This window comes from Panthera uncia, chromosome A2 (assembly GCF_023721935.1).
Source record: "Panthera uncia isolate 11264 chromosome A2, Puncia_PCG_1.0, whole genome shotgun sequence".
Taxonomy (NCBI): domain Eukaryota; kingdom Metazoa; phylum Chordata; class Mammalia; order Carnivora; family Felidae; genus Panthera; species Panthera uncia.
The window spans coordinates 42,093,994-42,118,129 of NC_064816.1; the positions used below are offsets into that span (position 1 = coordinate 42,093,994).

The window sequence follows — 24,136 nt, forward strand, 5'->3', positions numbered from 1 at the left end:
AAACTTCCCAAAAAGCAAAAATCACGTTAAATGTACAAAATCTATATCATTGTTTTATTTGTAGATATATGTTCGTATACACAGCTGCATTTTGGGGTATATGGCTAGAGTACTGACTATCACTACTTTACAATTAGGAATCTATTGTCCCTGCAGTTTAGTTTCAGCATGTATTAAAATCAATAGGAAAAAGGTTGATTTTCCACAAACATGAAACATTTTTGTCTGTTTTATTGCCAGAGAAATGTAATATTGTATTAGATGCAAAAGATAAAGGCAATCAATGTCTTTTGAAAATAAGCCAACCAAGGGCACCTGGGTGGTTCAGTCGGTTAAGCATCCAGCTTCTGCTCAAGTCATGATCTCGCAGTTTGTGGGTTTGGGCACCGTGTCAGGCTCTGAGCTGTAAGCTCAGAGCCTGGAGGCTGCTTCAGATTCTGTGTCTCCCTCTCTCTGCCCCTTTCTCTCTCACAGTCTTTCTGTCTCTCTCTCTCTTAAGTAAGTAAGTAAGTAAGTAAGTAAAAAAATAATCAATAAAACAAACCTACCAGATTGTCATGCCAAGGTTATGTTCATTTCTGAAGGCTGCACAACCGCTCATGATGACCATGATTTGCCTCTGCTGACTGACATCTATCATAGTGAAAATTGCTCTTTGTTCCTGGTCATTGCTGGCAATGATGAAAATCATGTTTCAGTTTTTCTATTAAGATTTCAAATCTCCAAATTTCCATCATTAGAGTGAACACTTTGAAATCTCTCCAAATAAAGTATCTCTGAGTGCATAAAATCATAGAATCAGAAAGAGCTCTGTGATGTTGTCATTACCAAGCTGGATTTAAATTGACCTGGCACACGGCTCTTAAACTTCTATGGTTGCTTCAAGCGTTGGGGTCTACAATTTGAGTTTGACACATAAGCGTCAAGGCTCCTATTGTGACCATATTTCAATATAACTGAGGCAAGCTTTCAAAGCAGCCAATTTTGCTTTCTCTTAAAAAAAAAGAAAAAGGCTTTTACTCTCTCAAAAAGAATACTAATCAAACCAATAGCTATAAAAATGTCCAGAAAGAGCATATAGTTAGGAATGTAGAGTGGCGCCTGGGTGGCTCAGTCGGTTAAGCATCTGACTTTACCTCAAGTCATAATCTCACCGTTCGTGAGTTTAAGCCCTGCATTAGGCTCTGTGCTGGGAGCCTGGAACCTGCTTCAGATTCTGTGTCTCCCTCTCTCTCTACTCTCCCCCCCCCACAATAAATAAACATTTAAAAAATTTTAATAGGAATGCAGAGTGATCAGTTAGGCTAAATAATCCTGGATTCAAAACTTGATTCTGGCACTTACTAGCTGTGGACTATGGGCATTGTCAGTGCTTAGTGCCTCTATTAAATGCATTGTGAATTTGGGAAATTCACATTTATTGCACACTTTCTGTATTGGGCCATGTGCAGAGTAAATTGTAGCCATTTTTTAAATAATTCCATGCAATAATCTTGTAGGGCAGGCATTACTACTTTCCTCACTGCCTACATGAAGAACCTGGCTTGCAGAAGTTATATAAACTAGGATATAGCAGTAGAACATGACAGTGCCTGCTATAATAATGGTTTCCTGGTAGCCCAATACATACTAATTTTGGAGACTAACTCTATTTTTCCACTCCTTAAAATTCTCCCTAATCTGCTCATACTAATGTCACTCAGTCCAGGCCTTGTAAATCTATTAATTTGTCCACACTTAACTGACTTGGGCTTGTGGACCTGACTATTCCAGCTATTTCCAGTTCTAAAGTATTAGATACTTTAGAAAAATTGCAACACCAGCTGTCCTGCGCATTCCATTATCTCAAAATATTAATTGATCATCTAGGTATGCTGTGTAAGGAAAATTGGAGCAAATATTGGATGAGGTGTTTGCTCATAGAAATTAATCCTAGCAGGGAAAATAAAAAACCAAGAAAAGTAAGTGATGAGTAAAATAAGGCCAAGTGATAGTAAGGGGAAGAGTGCTACTATAGATATGTGCTCAAGGGATACCTCTCTCAGGTGGTATATTAATTTGCTAGCATTGCATAACAAAGAACAAATGAATGGTGTAAATTCACAAGTGGGAATTTGTTGTCTCACAGTCCTGCAGGCTAGAAGTCCAAGGTCAAGGTGTCAGAGGGTCTGTGTCCTTTCAGGACTGTGAGGGAGAATCTTTTCCATGCTTTTCACCTAGCTTCTAGTAGCCTCAGGCCTCCATGGCTTGTAGATAGCATTCTTCCTTTATCTTCATATTGCCTTCCCTCTGCGCTTATCACTGGTTCATATTTCCCTTTTTTTGTAAGGACACAGACATATTATATTAGGACCCACCCTATTGACCTCATCTTAATTTGACCATCCATCCACAAAGACTCAATTTTCAAATAAGGTCACATTCACAGTACTGGAGGTGAGTACTTTGGGGGGAACACAATGTGATCCTATAATAGGGGGTGAGATTTAGAGTATGTGCCAAAGGATAAATACCTGAACAGTGAGTGGGAGACATGGAAAGTAGAGGAGGCGTAAAAAGGAAGTTACAAATATTCACCAAAAATATGTATTGAAATACTTCCTGAACACTAACAATAACTGAAGCTAGCAATTTTCTAGATGGCCATCAATAGTAAAATGAATAGACTGTGGTTTAGTCACACAATGGAAAATTAAACAGCAGGAATTGGCAAACTACAGAGCATGGCACAGGTAGAGACCACTGCCTGCTTTTATAAATAAAGTTTTATTGGAACATGGCTACTACATCCATTCATTTACACATTGACTATGGTTATTTTGACTCCACAATGGCAGAGTTAAGTAGTCGTGAAAGAGACCATATGGCCCACAAAGCTGAAAATATTTGCTGTCTCTTAAAAATGTGTGTATGTATGTATGTATGTATGTACATACATGTGTGTATATGTATATACATTTATACATATATATATGTCTATATACATATATACAATTATACATATATACATATAAATATATACATGTATATACATACTGGCTCCTGCTATGTAGCAATGAAAATTGGTCATTTACAGATTCACAGTATAATATGAATGAGCCCTGCAGGCATAATCTAATGGAAAAAAAAAGTCAAACACAGAAAACTAGATAATATATGATCCCTTTTATATGAAATAAAATAAGTAAAATAATTGGTATTGGTAAAGGTCACAATAGTGATTACCTTGTGGAGGTAGTGATAAGGAGGAAGGGGACTTCTGGGACTCCAGTAGTGAATTCTGTTTCTTTATTCAGGTGCTGGTTACAAGGGTGGACTCAGTTCACTTTGTGAAAATTCATGGAGATTGACAGCCATACTCAGTTTTCTGTCTACGTATTTAGCAAAACATATTAAAACATGAATCTGTGTTAAAGATTGCAAACTTTGCATATTCCTAGGACTAAAAAGAGTCGGTCTGCTCAGGTTATTTGAAACATTAGGTATATTAAATTGAAACACTAATTTGTGATTCCTTTATTCTACCCAGGGCTGAATTAAAAGACTTTGTGCATTGATCAATGTGCTCGTTCCTGTGCTGTCCAATTCAGTAGCCAGTAGCCATGTGTGTCTATTAAACAACTGAAATGTCATTTAAAGTGACTGAGCGAATGAAGTTTTTACTTTAATCAGTCAATCCTTTTAATTAGTTTAATGTTACTTAGTTTATATTCAGTTGGTTTAATTTCACTGTGTGTGGACAGTGGCTACAGGGCCGAAGGACATACCTGTGTCTACTATATGACATAACTCAATCACCAACATTTTTACTCTCACGGTGATTTACCCCTGCTTCCCTACTCAGGTTCATGCTATATAGCATCTAGAAAAGTAAAAACCTCAGTTTCCATCTTACTCCAAATATGTTGTCATCTAATATTTGAAGCTTAAAATTGCTCCTCTTATTTCCACAAGTTTTATTTTGGTAGGGTGTAAACTGAGTGGCTGGTAAAATCGTAGATTAAATGGTTCTGTAGGTTTATTAGCTGACACACTTGACTTTGAGATTGTCTTGCCTATTATGACTTTATGAAGCTTTTTAATAGGATGTTGTTTTAATGTTGTGTGCCTGAAAAGATATAGGAAATAGGAAAAAAAATTACTTTCCAAATCACTTGTGCCCCCAATCGCTGTGGCGTTAATTTGAGGCATCTTCTCTCTGGTACTAAGAAAATAATTGACACTGTATATTGAAAATAAAGTCATGGTGTTCAGGAAGGCAAAATCATTTGAAAATTCCAAGCTTTAAGTGGGTAATATACCTCAAATCCACTTTTCAGGGACATATTTTAAGTATTTTAATGACATTTTTAGATGTTTCACATTTTCAAAACACATGCAGTTATCATAAAAATAGTTCATTCAAACATCATTTCTAATGTAGACACAAACACATTTATAAAAGCAAGGAAACAGAACTGTTCAAATTTGGAAGAGCTATATTAATCGCATTATTGTGAGAGTTTACTACTTTGAAGTTGTCAGTGATTTGGTAGTTTTTAATCAATATATAAACTTTAGAAATCTAATAAATTATCATTTGCCTGGAATCCAAACAAACAATACTCAAATGAAATCCCCTTTTGAATATTGTCTTTTATTTGTCAAATTAAGAACAAAATGATAAAAAAAAAAAAGCTAGCAGTCACTGTGAATATATTGAAATAGTTAACTCAGCAATATTATGGTCCTTTATAAACTTCTAAAATGTACAGTGAAATATAACAATCAGTTTAGCAATTTTTTTTCTGGTACTCTGCATTATTTAAATACTCTATAAGGAAGGAAGATTGAAATGCTGCTCTGTAAAGTTTCAGTTATAGGTGTATTTCTGTTGTGCTTAAGTTTTTAAAAATCAGCCATTTCTTTTTGTGATGATCATTATAGCTACGAACTGTATGTTTTCATGTCCCAAAAGGAATGTGATGGAGAGTGTGTATGCATTCACTTGGAAATCACATGTTTTGTGCATGGTGAATACTTGTTGTAGTTTTAGGTAGGGTAGAAGAAAATGATGAATGGTCTGTCTCCAGAAATTGTGATAATGCTTGTAGTCTGTAGATGGAGAAGGGCTTCCCTCATGAACGGAAGTATTTTCTAGTATCAGCTTCTAATTCTCTGGCTGCATCTTCAAGCACACTTAGGTAGAAGAGATTAGATGCAATTGCACTCCATTATAGAATCTATTAGTGATGAGAAATGGGTTAGTGGTATACTTTATTTTTTTCTTATTTGGCCAGTCTGCTGTTACGAACTGTTCAGAAAAAGGTGGCAAATTTCTTAGAGCAAACATGTCAAATATGTATCAGAGTCCAGGGATGGTAAGAGTGTGGATGCATTGGTAAGCCAATTACAAAATTGATTTTTTTTTAAACAGAGATGCCTGTATTTTCCTACTGCCATCAAAGAACACACATGGTAATTGTATATAATGTAGTGATCTGTAGTTTGCTCCCTATAGTTGGAAATGTCAAAATAAAATGGCAGTAGTCACACCTTTGTTATATAAGCCAATATCTTTTTCTTGGTTTAGCAATCTGTTTCATTCAAGCATTTAGATATTTGTTAAAAGACTTATATCCCAAATAAGTCATTGAATTAAAACTTTGGGAAGATTCACTTGAGATGAGATCATTATGGATGGGGAATTAAAATGTTCCATAAGGTGACATATTGAGAACATGTCATCTTCTGTAGAGATCCACATCTACCATGTTGTTTTCTGTATAAACTAGTCAAAAGCAGGGATGTTGGCTAGAACTCTTCATTTCAGAGAGCAAGATTCCAAGTGTTCCTCTCTGATAGTGTCTTCACTTGAACTACTTTGCACACTCCTTCCCTCTGACATAGTTTGCCTTCTCCCCCTGACTTCAAATTTTATCCACACTTGCTTCTCAAGTGAATCCTACTGAAGGTGTTTTGTGATCCTTTGCCTTCTTGACCTCTTACTTGTATTCTTTATTTGGGGCATGTAATCTATTTTATGAATTATATTAGGACAAATTATTCCGTAGACATAAGATTTCTCTTGCATACTAAATTATGAAGTCTGTTGAGATTTGAATATTGAAAGGGAATTTTATCTGATTTGTGTGTAGGTTGTTATTTGTTACTTAATTTTTTGGCTTAACTCTATTTTATTTTTCCTTAAGAAGCTAAATATGATCACACAGTATTTGTCCCTTTATATAGCACCTGAGTAGTGCTGGGATCATAGCAGCAATCAGTAAAAGTTCATAGTTAGGAATATTTCCATGGGGAGAAAAATAAGTAGAATATTAGCATAAAAATGTCTCCAAGCTTCATATGTGAGAAGCCATTGAAGATAGCTTGACCCAGTGAAGAAATCTATGGCAAATTTGAAGTATTAGCACTCTGCAGAAAAGCCTTAGTCCTCTTCTGCTGAATGGAGTTGTGAATTATTTACATAACCATCATATAACAACTTATTGACTTCAAGATTGTAAAGTACCCTATTAATGTTTTAAGCATTTCCCTTTATTTTAACAGAGGTAAATTATTTAGGCAATGTTAAAATGTTTTATGCTTTGACTAATGAGTAGAGAAAGTGTGTATCATATCTTATTTTAATTGGCTGTTTACCTTATCCTGTGAAAATCATATATTTATTATTTCAGACATGATTAACTATGCCTGTACTCCCTGATATATCTGTATGCCATTTTCACACACAGTTTAGTCATTAAGACACATAGCTGTGTAGATAATCGTTACTTAGAAAATGTCACTTTCTTCAACAAGGAACTACATTTCCACCTAGAGGCAAAGCCAAATTTTTACCATCTCTTACCTCCATGTCTTTCTCTTGGCACTTTCTAAACAAACTCTATTATTGGTTTCTTCACACCTTATACTCTCAGTCAGCAGATCCTGCCACTATAAAATATATCAGGACAACACAAATTTATAGCAGTAAACAAGTGCCTCCCCACTCAGGCTTTCTCTTTCAGAGTGGTATGAACTCTACTGGAATGGAGTGACTCCAAAGCAATATCCCCATGTAACGTCCTCATAATGTATTAATCTAATCCATCCTATCACCCAGAGGAAAATTGTTTGATAAACTGGGCCTTGACTGTTTGAGAAGTTGGAATTATTTCTCAGAGTTATAGTAATAGAGTACACAATGAAAGGTCATTCAGAGCTCCCTTTGATATCTGTATAGCACATGAAGCTTTTATTTAGTTTATATATTCCTTAAAAAATCATGAAATAGGCAGAAGTGGAGTATTTCTGTTTTCTGCAACACTCAGACCAAAACCAGGTTTTCTAAGGCCGCTATCTAGCCCTTGGCAAAATATAACCAGAAAATGAATCAATTTCACTATTAAAGATCTCTAAAGAATAGGATTCTGCATTCTCCTGAAGACACCTAGTAAAAGTCAAAGGTTTCTTTGCTGGGCATCCTCAGACTAGTTTACCAAAATCAGAAATGAATTAAAGTAAGTGTGATTTATATATTTTTTCCTTCTCCCTCCTTTTCAATGACAAATACTTCTCTCTTGCCATAAGATGAATAAAACACCATTAAGCTATTATAGTTAAATTCCAAATGCCCAAAGTAAGTAACATAAATGTAAGAGGGCTGGGTATAAAATAATACAGAATGCTGGCATTTATAGTAAACTAGAGAAAACAAGTCTCATTTAATTTCCACATTTAATTTCTTTAAAAAACACTATACAAGTGTACTCTTGGTATTGACCCAAACGAGTAGGAGAATTATGTCTAAACAAAACCTGCTGTCAGATATTTTTAGCAGTTTTATTTATTATTGCCAGAATTAAGAAGCAACCAAGATATCCATTAGTATGTGAATGGATAAATAAAATGTGGTACCTCCAGACAATGGACTTTTATTCAGTGCTAAAATAAAATAAAAAAAAAAGGAGCTGCAAGATATGAAAAGACATGGAGGAATCCGAAATGCATATTCGTGACTGAAAGAACCCAGTCTGAAAAGGCTAGGTACTGTATGTTTCTAACTGTAGGACATTCTAGAAAAAGTAAAGGTATGTAGACAGTTAAAAAAAAATCAGTGATTGCCATGGTTTAGGGGAGAGAGAAAGATGAATAGGCAGAGCACAAAGGATTTTTAGGACAGGGAAACTATTTTCCATGTTACTGTTGTGGTATACAAATGTCATTATAAATTTGTTAAACCCCATAGAATGGAGCTTCTGAGGAAGATGGCAGCATAGGAGAGCGCTGGGCTTACCTCGTCCTGGTGATCACTTAAATTCCACCCACACCTGCCTAAATAACCCAGAAAACCACTAGAAGACTAGCAGATAGGACTCTCCAGAGCCAAGCGTAGACAAGAGGCCTACGGAAGAGGGTAGGAAGGGTGGAGAGGCTAGGCGCTCTAAGACTGACTGGCGGGAGGGAGCCAGGGTGGCGGAGGGGCAGCCTGCCCAGAAAGGCAGAGTCCCCAAGTCTGGCTTGCAAAAGTGGAAGGGCCAGACTGCATGAGTTCTGACAGCCAGCGGGACTTAAGATCTGGAATGTTAAAAGTCAGCAGCTCTGCTCGGAGAGCAGGAGGGCGAGAGGACACCAGGAGGGAGAGGTGTTGAGCCCCGGAGGACAGAGCTCAGCTCAGCAGGGAACAAAGGTGATGGGAAGCGCTGTCTCCCTCATCCATCCCCCGGCCAAAATCCCAAAGGGAACCAGTTCCCATCACGGAACTTGCTTGCACACAAACACCCAATGCTGTGCTTCTGTGGATCCATCCCTCCTATGGGTCTGCCTTCCTCCTGGTGCCACAGGGCCCCTCCCGAAGCAGACCACCAAAGGCAAAGTGAGCTGAGTCTGCCCCTCCCACCCCTGTGCAACTTTCAGATCCACCCCAGCTAATACACCAGATCCCATAGAAGCAGCACCACAAGCCTGGCAGTGTGCAAGTAGCCAGGAAAGGGGCCACACCACTCCACAGTTAACCCTGCCCCTGGGAGAGGAGAAGATAAGGTACACACCAGTCTGACTGTAGCCCCAGTGGTGGGCTGGGGGAAGACCTCGGGTCTGACTGCGGCCCCGCCCACCAACACAAGTTACTCCAGACAGCACAGAGGAAGAGCCCTGCAGTTCCGCGCCACTCCAGGGACTATCCAAAATGACAAAACAGAAGAATTCTCCTCAAAAGAAACGCCAGGAAGTAGCGACAGGTAACGAACTGATCAAAAACGATTTAGACAATATAACAGAAAATGAATTTAAAATAATAGTCATAAAATTAATTGCTGGGCTTGAAAATAGTATAGAGGACAGCAGAGAATCTATTACTACAGAGATCAAGGGACTAAGAAACAATCATGAGGAGCTAAAAAATGCTATAAATGAGCTGCAAAATAAAATGGAGGTGACCACAGTTTGGATTGAAGAGGCAGAGGAGAGAATAGGTGAATTAGAAGATAAAATTATGGAAAAAGAAGAAGCTGAGAAAAAGAGAGGTAAAAAAATCCAGGAGTATGACGGGAGACTTAGAGAACTATGTGACATAATTAAACGAAATAATGTATGCATAATTGGGATTCCAGAGGAGGAAGAGAGAGAGAAAGGGGCTGAAGGTGTACTTGAAGAAATCATAGCTGAGAACTTCCCTGATCTGGGGAAGGAAAAAGGCATTGAAATCCAAGAGACACAGAGAACTCCCTTCAGACGTAACTTGAATCAATCTTCTGCATGACATATAGTGAAACTGGCAAAATACAAGAAGAAAGAGAAAATTCTGAAAGCAGCTAGGGATAAACATGCTCTAACATATAAAGGGGGACCCATAAAACTCGTTGCAGACCTATCTACTGAAACTTGGCAGGCCAGAAAGGAATGGCAAGAAATCTTCAATGTGATGAACAGAAAAAATATGCAGCCGAGAATCCTTTATCCAGCAAGTCTGTCATTCAGAATAGAAGGAGAGATAAAGGTTTTCCCAAACAAACAAAAACTGAAAGAATTCATCACCACTAAACCAGCCCTACAAGAGATCCTAAGGGGGATACTGTGAGACAAAGTACCAGAGACATCACTACCAGCATGAAACCTACAGACATCACAATGACGCCAAACCCATATCTTTCTATGATAACACTGAATGTAAATGGACTAAATGCACCAACCAAAAGACATAGGGTATAAGAATGGATAAAAAAAAAAAAAAGACCCATCCATTTTTTGTCTACAAGAGATTCATTTTAGACCTGAGGCCAGCTTCAGATTGAAAGTGAGGGGATGAAGAATTATCTATCATGCTACTGGAAGTCAAAAGAAAGCTGGAGTAGCCATACTTATATCAGACAAACTAGACTTTAAATTAAAGGCTGTAACAAGAGATGGAGAATGGCATTATATAATAATTATAGGGTCTACCCATCAGGAAGAGCTAACAATTATAAATGTCTATGCACTGAATACGGGAGGCCCCAGATATATAAAACAATCACAAACACAAGCAACCTTATGGATAAGAATGTGGTAATTGCAGGGGACTTTAACACCCCACTTACAGAAATGGATTGATCATCTAGACTCACGGTCAATAAAGAAACAAGGGCCCTGAATGATACATTGGATCAGATGGACTTGACAGATATATTTAGAACTCTGCATCCCAAAGCAACAGAATACACTTTCTTCTTGAGTGCACATGGAACATTCTCTAAGATAGATCACATACTGGGTCACAAAACAGCCCTTCATAAGTATAAAAGAATTGAGATCATACCATGAACACTTACAGGCCACAATGCTATGAAGCTTGAAATCAAGCACAAGAAAAATTCTGGAAAACCTCCAAAAGCAGGGAGGTTAAAGAATACGCTATTAAAGAAAGAATCGTCAACCAGGCAATTAGAGAAGAAATTAAAAAATATATGGAAACAAATGAAAATGAAAATACAACAATCCAAACGCTTTGGGATGCAGCGAAGGCAGTCCTGAGAGGAAAATACATTGCAATCCAGGGCTATCTCAAGAAACAAGAAAACTCCCAAGTACAAAATCTAACAGCACACCTAAAGGAAATACAAGCAGAGCAGCAAAGACACCCCAAACGCAGCAGCAGAAGAGAAATAATAAATATCAGAGCAGAAATAAACAATATAGAATCTAAAAAAACTTTAGAGCAGATTAATGAAACCAACATTATTTCAAAAAGTTGGTTTTTTGAAAACATAAATAAAATTGATAAACATTTTATCAACATTATTTCAAAAAGTTGGTTTTTTGAAAACATAAATAAAATTGATAAACCTCTAGCCAGGCTTCTCAAAAACAAAAGGGAGATGACCCATATAGATAAAATCATGAATGAAAATGGAATTATTACAACCAATCCCTCAGAAATACAAGCAATTATCAGAGAATACTATGAAAAATTATATGCCAACAAATTGGACAACCTGGAAGAAATGGACAAACTCCTACACACCCACACACTTCCAAAATTCAAACAGGAAGAAATAGAAAGCTTGAACAGACCCATAACCAGCAAAGAAATTGAGTCAGTTATCAAAAATCTCCCAACAAATAAGAGTCCAGGACCAGATGGCTTCCCAGGGGAAATCTACCAGACATTTAAAGCAGAGATAATACCTATCCTTCTCAAGCTGTTTCAAAAAATAGAAAGGGAAGGAAAACTTCCAGAATTATTCTATGAAGCCAGCATTACTTTCATTCCTAAACCAGACATAGACTCAGCAAAAAAAGAGAGCTACAGGCCAATAACCCTGATGAATACAAATGCAAAAATTCTCAATAAGATACTAGCAAATCAAATTCAACAGCATATAAAAAGAATTATTCACCATGATCAAGTGGGAGTCATTCCTGAGCTGCAGGGCTGGTTCAACCTTCGCAAATCAATCAATGTGATCCATCACATTAATAAAAGAAAAGATAAGAACCATATCCTGTCAATTGATGCAGAAAAAGCATTTGAAAAAATTCAGCATTGTTTCTTAATAAAAACCCTCAAGAAACTCAAGATAGATGGAACATACTTAAACATCATAAAAGCCATTTATGAAAAGCTCACAGCAAATGTCATACTCAGTGGGGAAAAACTGAGAGCTTCCCCCCTGAGATCAGGAACACAACAGGGATGTCCACTCTCACCGCTATTATTTAACATAGTGTTGGAAGTGCTAGCATCAGCAATCAGACAACAAAAGGAAATCAAAGGCATCAAAATTGGCAAAGATTAAGTCAAGTTTTCACTTTTTGCAGATGACATGATATTATACATGGAAAACCCGATAGACTCCACCAAAAGTCTACTAGAACTGATAGATGAATTCAGCAAAGTTGCAGGATACAAAATCAATGTACAGAAATCAGTTGCATTCTTATACACTAACAATGAAGCAACAAAAAGACAAATAAAGAAACTGATCCCATTCACAATTGCACCAAGAATCATAAAATGCCTAGGAATAAACCTAACCAAAGATGTAAAAGATCTATATGCTGAAAACTATAGAAAGCTTATGAAGGAAATTGAAGAAGATATAAAGAAATGAAAAAACATTCCGTGCTCATGGATTGGAAGAATAAATATTGTCAAAATGTCAATACTGCCCAAAGCTATCTACACATTCAATGCAATCCCAATCAAAATTGCACCAGCATTCTTCTCAAAGCTAGAGCAAGCAATCCTAACATTTGTATGGAACATCAAAAGGCCCCGAATAGCCAAAGTAATTTTGAAGAAGACCAAAGCAGGAGGCATCACAATCCCAGACTTTAGCCTCTACTACAAAGCTGTCATCATCAAGACAGCATGGTATTGGCACAAAAACAGACATATAGACCAATGGAATAGAATAGAAACCCCAGAATTGTACCCACAAAAGTATGGCCAACTAATCTTTGACAAAGCAGGAAAGAATATCCAATGGAAAAAAGACAGTTTCTTTAACAAATGGTGCTGGGAGAACTGGACAGCAACATGTAGAAGAATGAAACTAGACCACTTTCTTACACCATTCACAAAAATAAACCCAAAATGGATAAAGGATCTGAATGTGAGACAGGAAACCATCAAAACCCTAGAGGAGAAAGCAGGAAAAAACCTCTCTAACCTCAGCCGCAGCAATTTCTTACTGGACACAAAGGAATCAAAAGCAAAAATGAACTTTTGGGACCTCAAGAAGATAAAAAGCTTCTGCACAGCAAAGGAAACAATCAACAAAACTAAAAGGCAACCAACGGAATGGGAAAAGATATTTGCAAATGACATATCGGACAAAGGGCTAGTATCCAAAATCTATAAAGAGCTCACCAAACTCCACACCCGAAAAACAAATAACCCAGTGAAGAAATGGGCAGAAAACATGAATAGACACTTCTCTAAAGAAGACATCCAGATGGGCAACAGGCACATGAAAAGATGCTCAACGTCATTCCTCATCAGGGAAATACAAATCAAAACCACACTCAGATATCACCTCACGCCTGTCAGAGTGGCTAAAATGAACAAATCAGGAGACTATAGATGCTGAAGAGGATGTGGAGAAATGGGAACCCTCTTGCACTGTTGGTGCGAATGCAAACTGGTGCAGCCACTCTGGAAAACAGTGTGGAGGTTCCTCAAAAAATTAAAAATAGACCTACCCTATGACTCAGCAGTAGCATTGCTAGGGATACCCAAGGGATACAGGAGTGGTGATGCATAGGGGCACTTGTACCCCAATGTTTATAGCAGCACTTTCAACAATAGCCAAATTATGGAAAGAGCCTAAATGTCCATCAACTGATGAATGGATAAATTGTGGTTTATATACACAATGGAGTACTACGTGGCAATGAGAAAGAATGAAATATGGCCTTTTGTAGCAACAGGAATGGAACTGGAGAGTGTTATGCTAAGTGAAATAAGTCATACAGAGAAAGATACCATATATTTTCATTCTTATGTAAATACAGAGAAACTTACCAGAAGACATGGGAGAGGGGAAGGAAAAAAAAAAGGCTAGAGAGGGAGGGAGTCAAAACATAAGAGACTCTTAAAAACTGAGAACCAACTGAGGGTTGATGGGGGGTGGGAGGTGGGGGAGGGTGGGTGATAGGTACTGAGGAGGGCACCTGTTGGGATGAGCACTGGGTGTTGTATGGAAACCAATTTGGCAATAAATGTCATATTAAAAAAATTTTAAAAAATGAATGTAAAGTATGAACCTTGGACAATTATGATGTGTCAATGTAGCTTTGTCATTTGGGAAAAATGTAGCACTCTAGTAAAGGATGTTAGTAATAGGGGAGGGTAGCCCTGTTGTGGGGGTGGGTAGGGAGTATATGGGAACTCCCTCTACTTTCTGATCACTTTTGCTGTGAACCTAAAAATCCTCTGAAACATAAAGTCTATTTAAGAGTTAAAAAAAAAAAAAAGAAAGAAAGAAAAGAAAAGAAAAACAGAAAAACACTAGCCACCAAGGAGAATCTACAAGTTCTCTGGCTTTCAACCATTAGCTAGAATCTAAAGGAAGAATGCTTTCTGCTTTACCCCAGAATAGAAGAATCTATCTTTCTCTTACTTCTTCCCGTTAATACGTATAAAATTATTTAAGAAATATTTTTATAGAATTTTTAAAGGGACGCCTGGGTGGCTCAGTCGTTTGAGTGTCTGAATTCGGCTAATGTCATGATCTCGTGGTCTGTGCTGACAGCTCAGAGCCTGGAGCCTGCTTCCGATTCTGTGTCTCCCTCTCTCTCTGCCCCTCCCCTGCTCATGCTCTGTCTCTCTCTTTGTCAAAAATAAATAAACATTAAAAAAATTTTTTAAATAATTTTTAAAATAATTTATAGGTAAAGTACCATCTGGGAGTATAACTTAGTGGCTTTGAAAACTATAATCATGTATCTTTTTAAAATGAGGCTACCATAGATCAACATATGTTTGCATACACTCATTTATAACTTATTTTTAACTCTTTCTTGTGTTTTTAGGTCCCTCCTGTCATCTTTTTTTGTTTTTCTCTTTTTAATTGATGAGTTTTGTCTGGAGATCATATTTTTCTACTGCTTACAGTCATGTTGTATTTGATCCTTTCATCCCCAAAACCTAGCTCTTAGATTTAACAATAGTATTTTTCATTAAAAACTGGTGGTTTTTTACTTTCTTTTTATTGTTTCCTTCTTTATTTTAATTTCCTTATCATTTTTCTTCTTTATGAAAGAATGAATTCTTTATTTTTCATTCCTCTAAGAATGAAAAAAATTAAACCCACAAGTAGTTCTCTGAATATAATTTGGCTGCTGACCCTATAATTTGATATTTATTGCTCTCAATATTACTACTTTTAATGGATTATATTCTTTAAATTTGGAACAATTTTTGTATCCTACATCACTTGCAGAAAGTTCATAACTTGGCAACTTTTGAGGAAATGTTTGTTGAATGAAGAAATTTCCAATTTAGTCCTTTTGTAAGTTCATATATAGACTTCCCACACATAGATGTAGTCTGAAATAAAAATAAATACATAAATTTGATGCCAGTGGGGAAGAGGATGTTTTTATTTGCTTTTTTAAACTAAAGAAAAACTTTAAAGCAGATAAATGATTTAATATTTATTAATTCCCCATACTTATTAAATCATAAGTATATGGGGCACCTGGGTGGCTCAGTAGGTTGAGCGTCCAACTTCAGCTCAGGTCATGATCTCACGGTTTGTGGGTTTAAGCCCTGCCTCGGGCTCTATGCTGACAGCTCAGAGCCTGGAACCTGCTTCGGATTCTGTGTCTTCCTCTTTCTCTCTGCCCCTCCCCTGCTCACACTCTGTCAATCTCTCTCTCAAAAAATAAACATTTAAAAAATCATAAATATATATTTTATATATAAAATTTTATATTTATAAAAATATATCATAAGTGTATTTTTAACAAAGTGTTTACTATAGAACAAGAATATAAATCAGGACACCTGGGTGGCTCAGTCAGTTAAGTGTCTGACTTTGGCTCATGTCATGATCTCATGGTCCATGAGTTTGAGCCCCGCATCAGGCTCTGTGCTGACAGCTCAGAGCCTGGAGCCTGCTTCAGATTCTGTGTCTCCCTCTCTCTCTGCCCCTCCCCTGCTCACACTCTGTCTCTCTCTCAAAAAAAAAAAAAAACATTAAAAGAAAAATTTTTTAACAATATAAATCAACAGGAGCTTGTTTTCATTTACCACCTAAATAGAAGCTTCCTCTAAATACTTCTGTTTTACCTTGCAAGAAATTCTATTTTTAATAATAAATATAAAATACACATTTTAAATGTTTCTGAACCATACAACCGATGATCTAGGATTACTAATTTTTGTAGGTGAATGGTAGGAAAATTGATGAGAGCTTAACCACTGAGTACCTGGGCAGCAAAAACAAGCAAAGAAAGAGACAAAGTAGGGACTAGCAGATAGGGAGAAGAGCTCACAGAAATTCATAAGAAGAGAGCTGGCCTTTAATGGTCTCTTTTTTAGATGCATTCCCAGATCTTATCACATTTTATGGACCCTGAAATTCTAATGTGAGGACATCTGTTTAACAGTCAATGAATCAAACAAATGATTCCCAGAGGACTCTAAAAGCTCAAAGTTTGCCTTGCAACTTGTGTTAAATGATTTTGAGTAGATTTGTTATCTAAATGTAAACACCTGTAAGAAATCATAATGACTACTTGTATTTTGGGGGGATGTATTTGCTCTCATGACCCTATGACCAGATTCACCTCAAAGCCAACTGGACACTTTGGGACAATTGTAAAAACAAAGCAGAAGTGTTTTTTAAATAATAATTTCAAAGGGCTTTCTTCTAAGCATTGGTCAGTAAACTTTTTCTGTAAAGGGCTAGATATAAAATATTGTCAGTCTTGCAGATTATATGGTTTCTAACACAACTACTCAACTCTCCCTCCTAGCATGAAAGCAGCCACAGTCAATATGTAAACAAACAATGGTAGCTATTCTCCAATAAAAATTTTATTAAAGTACAAAAAAAGCAGGCAACAGACTGGGCAAGACCCATCATTTCCCCAATAATACTGAAGAAATTCAGTCATGTTAAAGCATCCTTTCTAAGATGTTTCAAGCAATTTATACACCCCATCAGTGTTTATTTGGTCATTTTTGCTACCAATTATTTCCACAAAAATTTGGATAAATCTATCTTTCTTAGCAAATTTCACATGTTTTTGGGTGGTAGATGTGTGTGGTTTTGTGATCTATAACTATACTGGAAGCTCTGGACAATTTTTAACCTCCCTTACTGTCTATTATCTTAACTTCTTTAACCCTATAAACAAAGATTGTAGCCCCTTCCCACAATAAATGAATTTCAGTACAAGCACTTAACTCAGAGTGCCTGGGTTCAAATACAAGCTCCATTACTTACAAGCTGTGAATTTAGACGAGATACTTATCTCTCTATGCATCAATTTTCTTGAATGAAAACTGGTAACAATCAAAGTATGTTTCATAGTGTTGTCACAGGCTTAACTGTGATAATAACTAAAGTTCTTAGAACACTGCCAGGGCACATAGTAAGTGCTTTATAAATATTAGCTATTACTCTCCTTATTAATTAAAACATTTATGCAGTACAGGACAAGTATTGAACATACAAATTCGTTTCTTCCCCCATTTAAAAAATCATAGAAAGATGGGAGACTGGATGGTTTAGTCAGTTAAGCATATGACCTTGATCTCGGCTCAGGTCATGATTCCATAGTTCATGGGATCAAGTCCCGCATTGGATTCTGTGCTGACAATGCAGAGCCTGCTTGGTATTGTCTCTCCCTCCCTCTCTGCCCCTCCCTCGCTCGTTCTCACACTCTGTTTCTCAAAATAAGTATTTTTTTTTAAATCATAGAAAATAAAAGACATTAATTAATTCATTAAACAAAAATGAATTCTCTTGCTTTCACTTTTTTCCCTGTAATAGGAAGTCACTAGGCATTTTGAAGAGAGCAGTGACATGATTTCCCTTGGCAGGATCTGGATGTGGCCTGCTGCACAGACAAGACACCGTTGCACACCAAAGCTTAAAGGTACAGAGACCTATTTGAGAGGTTGTTACCATCAACCTGGGAATAGGTTGATTGAGGCTTAAACCACATTTCTTTAGTGCTAGTAGGAATTGCTCATATTATGGATATATTGAAGGTAGTGCTAACAAGTTTTGCAAAGTGTAAGAAAACACAATGATTGACAGCACTCTACAGTTTCTGATGGAAGGAGCTGGCGAAATAGAATTGACATAAACTCAAATGGCATAAACTATGTGAGGAGATGACTTGGGGTGAGGAAGACAAAGGAAGTAAGAGTTTGATTTGAAATATACTCCGTGCATCTGGTGGTTTTATGTATCCATGTGACTAGGCTAGAGTCACCAGTTACTCAATCAAACACAAAACTTACATATTGCATGTAGGTATTAATCCTAGCTGAAACTGGATGCAATTTCCTGTGCAATGAGTAGAGATAGCAAATGGAGCTGTGAGGAATGTTGAGAGGTAGACTGAAGAAGATGAGTAAAAGGAGTCTGAAGATTAGCCAGAGACATGGTTAAAATGAATGGAAAGGAAGTCAAGTCCTGGAAGCCAAATGAAAAAGTTGTTTAAAGAGTAAGGACTAAGAGACAAGTGTGCAGCATGAACATGGGGAAGCAAAAGAAACCAGGAAAGTATATGACAATGAAGCATATGCTTAGTCTCTGAGATCAGATGCTTAAAGAGAAGGATAGATTAAAACCTACAAAGAAAGAAAAGAAAGATCCTAGCACACTCAAGGAAAGAGAAGTCCCCTAACATCCTTCCTGTTAATTTTTCCCATATAGCACACAGCTAGGCCCACCTTACCTCATCCTGGTTGACACCAACTTTATCAACCTTTCCATTAAAGCCAAACTTGACTTAGTACAGTCACTGATCGGACCGTCTCTATCCCTTGTATAACTGACTGTGTAATGGCCAAAATTGAGAAATTGGGGCAGAAATATCAAGTGGCTATAAGGATTGCCTAGGATCCAATTTGAACAATTACCATGCACACTCAAGGGAACCTAGGCAGATGACTGCTTACTACAGAGTAACTCAGCTCAAGTGTTATATTGTGCCAAAATGTATGTGTATGTGTATATATGTATGTGTATGTGTATATATATATATATATGTATGTGTATGTGTACACATACACATAAATATATATATATATATATATATATATATATATATATATATATACACACATACACATACACATACAAACATACAGGACCAGGACCTTGAAGGGTCTGGAATATTCCTGGAGTTCCCATCATGTATATTTCTAACCGTAGGTACAATATTGAGAGGATGCTAGGTGATTATGGAGCCCCTCTTTTTTAAATTTATTTATTTATTTTTGAGAGAGACAGAGAGAGAGAGAGAGAGAGAGAGAGAGAGAGGGAGAGAGAGAAAGCAAAAGCAGGGGAGGGGCCGAGAGAGAAGAGAGAGAATCCCAAGCAGGCTCTGTGCTCTGAGTACAGAACCCACCACGAGGCTCCATCTCACAACCATAAGATCATGACCTGAGCCAAAATCAAGAGTCAGACTCTTAACCAACTGAGCCACCCAGGTGCTCTCCTCAGTTGTAACTCTTAAAAGATAGAGTTCCTCTGCCTTTACCAACTTTCTCTCTTGCCAGTTCATATAGCCATATACTACAGCATGAATTATTCCACTTACTCATTTGCTCTGTTACAAGCTGAGTATGGTTAAATACACTCACTTTGTGATGTTGTTTTGAATTTGATATTTTGTATCATTTTAAATGTTGTTGGATATTTTTATAAATCAGATGGTTGCTCAAATAAGTAAATAGGACTGATAACCTGAAGAATGAAAAAAAGAATAAACAGCAAAGTGAGATGTTTATGGATTAGATCAGGTCAAAATTATGGATTTCTTTTCTACATAGGATGTCACAGACAAATTAAGAGTCTGGAAGAATATATTTTTAATATCTAAAATAAAATAAGGTATTACTTTTTGGAATACATGCCTTCAAATCAACAATACCAAAAAAAGTTGTTAAACTTGATAACAACAACACAAAAGAATAAAGGGATGCCTGGGTGGCTCAGTCGGTTAAGCATCCACTTCAGCTCGGGTCATGATCTCACCATTCGTGAGGTTGAGCCCCGTGTCGGGTCAGGCTTTATGCTGACAGCTCAGAGCCTGCTCCAGATTCTCTGTCTCCCTCTCTATCTGCCCTGCTCCCACTTGCACTCTGTCTCTCAAAAATACATAAACATTAAAAAAATTTTAAAAAAATAAAAATGTAATTTGACAAAAAAGTGGTTATGAAGAGAGATTCCATGTATTTAGTAATTAGAAAAAAAAGGTTATTGAAACTATCATGTGATATAATTTTATGCCATCACATTGACAACAATGAGAAAGTGAGAGAATTTCAACTGGTGATGAGTGAAAAATGGAACCATTTGGGATTCTGCTGGTGAGATGTAAACGGGCACAGACTTTCTGGAAAGCAATCCTTCAGATATAATGAAATTGAGTGTGCATTAATCTAATATAACTGCTGGTTTTACTCCCCACCCCACAACCTGACTGCCCGGAGGAAAACTCATGCATAGAACCATATGGTGGCCATTACAGTGTTCTTTTCAGCATTGTTTTACACAAGCAGAGAATTAAAAGCACCTTAGATGTCCCACGAAGGTGATACATAAAATAAACACAGTGGGTTGTTTAGTGGAATATAATTCAGTAGAAATAGTGAATGAGAGTTATACACAGCTAAAAGAATAAATTTTAAAAAAAACAAGGTTTAATGGAGAAAAAATATTAAAAGGCTAGGTCAGTGTTTTCCATGTGATTAAATCTGTGTGAGAAAAACTATATTCAACTATACTATGTTGTTGTTGTTGTTGTTGTTGTTTGTTGTTTGTTTTTTTTGGTTTTTTTTTTTTTTTTTTTGGTAAGGAATCTCCTAGGTCTCAGGTCATGTATTAAATACTTTATAGTGCCTGCTTGTGTGTAGATGAGGAGGATGGATGAAAAGATGATAATTTTTCAAAATAATAGGAAGAAACCAATATTGCAGAGATGATGGTTATGGTTTCTCATGAATTTCAGAGTATCTGAAGTTAAAAAAAAGTTTAAAAATATTTTAATGAGCATAACCCCATAATCGCCATTCTGAAGTTTCAGTCATCATTGTTTCTTTGATTACTCAGTGTTCCTTTGTGGAAAATTGCAAACAAATTGAACCTTCAATTCTTCATCCTTGTCGGTAAAAGATTTTTCTGTTTAGTTAAGTAAGAAAAACAGGCTTCTCAGTAACCTCCATGCTGATCTCTGTTTACTCTTGATCATTAAAAGCGGTTTCACTCTTTCTCATTAAAGTTTTCCCTAACAGAGTTGCCCTAGTGTAGGTCAGCTGAAGTTCCTTTAACATGATGAAGTAGGAATAAGCAAATAAGTCTTTATATTTTTCTTTTTAAGTTGCTATTGTTTACAGTCTGACATCTTCAAATGGCAAATTTATGTCTCTGTTTTCTTGCTAAATTATTTATAATCCCAAGTATTATACAAAATTAACAAGTGAACAGGCAACACTCTAGAACAATACCATGCAATTTCATTAAAAAACAGTGCAAATGGTGGTTCCTTTTCCAATTTATTATATTTTCAATGTACAGTACCTAGGCACATTATGCTAAGTTTGGCACAGGAGGAAATGTAGCTTTTCAAAATGTTGACCAAACCAGAGAACTGTCATGTAACATTCCTTTCCTACTGACCTTTAAAGGTGTTTTTTGTTTGTTTGTTTGTTTGTTTGTTTGTTTTTTCTAAACCCATTTGATTTGTGTTATCTAAAGTGCTGCTTCCTTCCTCTGGCCTTCTCTCTTAACTTTGTGACTGTCAAGGGGGGATTTACTTTGAATGTCTCTACATGTTGATTGATTAATACGTTGATATAGTCTAGGTCAGAAACTGCCACAGAGTCTGGTGTATGGATTACACTATCAATTGAAATACTGAAATAGCATTATGTGGGAAGACCTAGGTAGATTTTTTTTTTAATCTGAACCCATACTACTATGAAAGCAGTGAAGGTGGAGAGGACATCTACTTTGAACTAGCAAGCATTATTTAATATGCAACAATAGGAATGATACAGCTAAGAAAAATTTTAATTTGATCAGGAAATGCAGCTATATGTAGGAAATTTCACAGGGCAGGGCCTGGGCAGGAAATGTCTTCAGGCTCACATGAAAATTAGGTCATTGTCTGATGAACTTTCAAACAATTAAGATGTCAAAAACTAAAAATCCACTTTGTGAATCTGAATGTGGCTCCCTGATTATCCTGAAGTACAGGAGTGAGAATTTGTCTAGAAGAGGAAGAATGGAATTTTTACTTGGGGGGGGGGGGGGAAGAGAGGTATTAAAGTGTCCACATTGATCTACCAATGATAGTAAGTAAACCAAGTCTTTGTTTTCTGATAGGGCTAGCCTTAACTTTTGAGGTCAAAAGTTAATACCACCTGATTTCAAAATTTGATGGAAACCTTTTGTAACATTCAGAAAGTTAAACAACACTCCTTCAAAATCTGGAACATCTTTAGGAGAAATTATAGTGTCTTTATCTACCAATCGTTCTCTTCAATGTTGACAGGAAGCAGAGAAACAAACTAATCGTTGTAAAAAAATGTTTCCCTCTACTACTTATTTCATAAAGGAAAACATATGGTTTGAACTCTACTCATTTCACAATGATTTAAAACTAAGAATTGGAAAGATGGCTCAGCTCCACACCATTCAGTTTTTGCTTTCACAGATGAGCACTTAGAGCCAAGTAAATATATCTAGACTAGCTTTTTTTTTTTCGAATGTAGTATGGAGATGGAGTCCTATGGCACAAAAGAAATATAAAACAAAAGCCAGTATATGTAAAACAAAACTGTAGACGTGCTGTGAAATACAGCAGCAAGAGAGAGTCTGTGGGCTGCTCTGCTCATTGACTCTCATACCTAACCCATCCTCTCCCCACGCCCACCCCCCCCCACCCCCCAGCAAATGAAACCTCAGGGCTTTTCTTTACATAATGTGGTTTGCAAACCACTGGTCTACGTTGTGTCCCAAAATGCTCACTCCTATTTTCTCAAATGCTGTGCATGTTTCCCTAACTTAAATCTTAAATGATAGAGAATCAAGACTCTTAGATTCCAGAGAACATCAAAGATGTGTATGGTGTTTTATTCTGCTAATCACCCCACAATTGTTTTTGAAAAGATCTGTAGCATATGCAAATAATGACATGATTTTTTCTAGTAAGGTTCTTCCCCCCTCCTCCCCCGTGACACAGCTACCTATTTTGTCTACAAATCGTATTCAAGGCAGCCCCTTGCACACTGTAGTTCTTGTCACAAAAGGTATCCGAACGCTCCCTTCAGACTCAAACCTGCAAAGGAGGCAGCCCTTCAGCCCCATAGCATTTGGCTAATTATCTCTCATTCCCTGAAGGGTATTGTCTGTGTATATGCTATATTTAGAATACCTATTTACATCTACCTAGCTACAGATTTTATACACACACACATTCATTTCTGAAGTTTTCATGACTATTTTAAGTTTGAATTCTGTGACTACAACTTCTGACTTGGCAAAAAATACTATCCTTTATGGATGTAAAAATTTTAAACTGTGATATTAGGAGAGGAGGTTGCATCCTGGATGTTTCCTGTGGCTGCCAGAATGGTCACAAAATTGGTAGCTTAGAATAGTAGAAAGATACTGCCTCATGTGTCAGGATACTACAAGTCTTAAGCCCAGGTGTTAGCAGGACCATGCCTGCTTCCTCGGTGACCTCTTGTGGAGGTTTTGATTTTTGCCTCTTCCAGCTACCAGTCACTGGCCTAGCCTTCAGCCTTGCTCCAGTCTCTGCCTCTATGGTCACTTTGTTTCTACATCTTCTGTGTCCTTTCCTCTTAGGTCTCTCTCAAACCTCCCTCTCTATTTCTCTTATAAGAGAAACTGGTCATTAGGGTCTACCCAGATAATCCACATGATCTCCTAATGTCAAAATTTTCCACTTAACTTTA

The 24,136-nt window shown here is 36.9% G+C and overlaps 1 pseudogene; it reads left to right on the forward strand.

Moving 5' to 3' along the window:
* Nucleotides 1–18,684: 18,684 nt before the first annotated feature.
* On the forward strand, nucleotides 18,685–19,413 carry LOC125930982 (rRNA-processing protein FCF1 homolog; annotated as a pseudogene).
* Nucleotides 19,414–24,136: the final 4,723 nt, after the last annotated feature.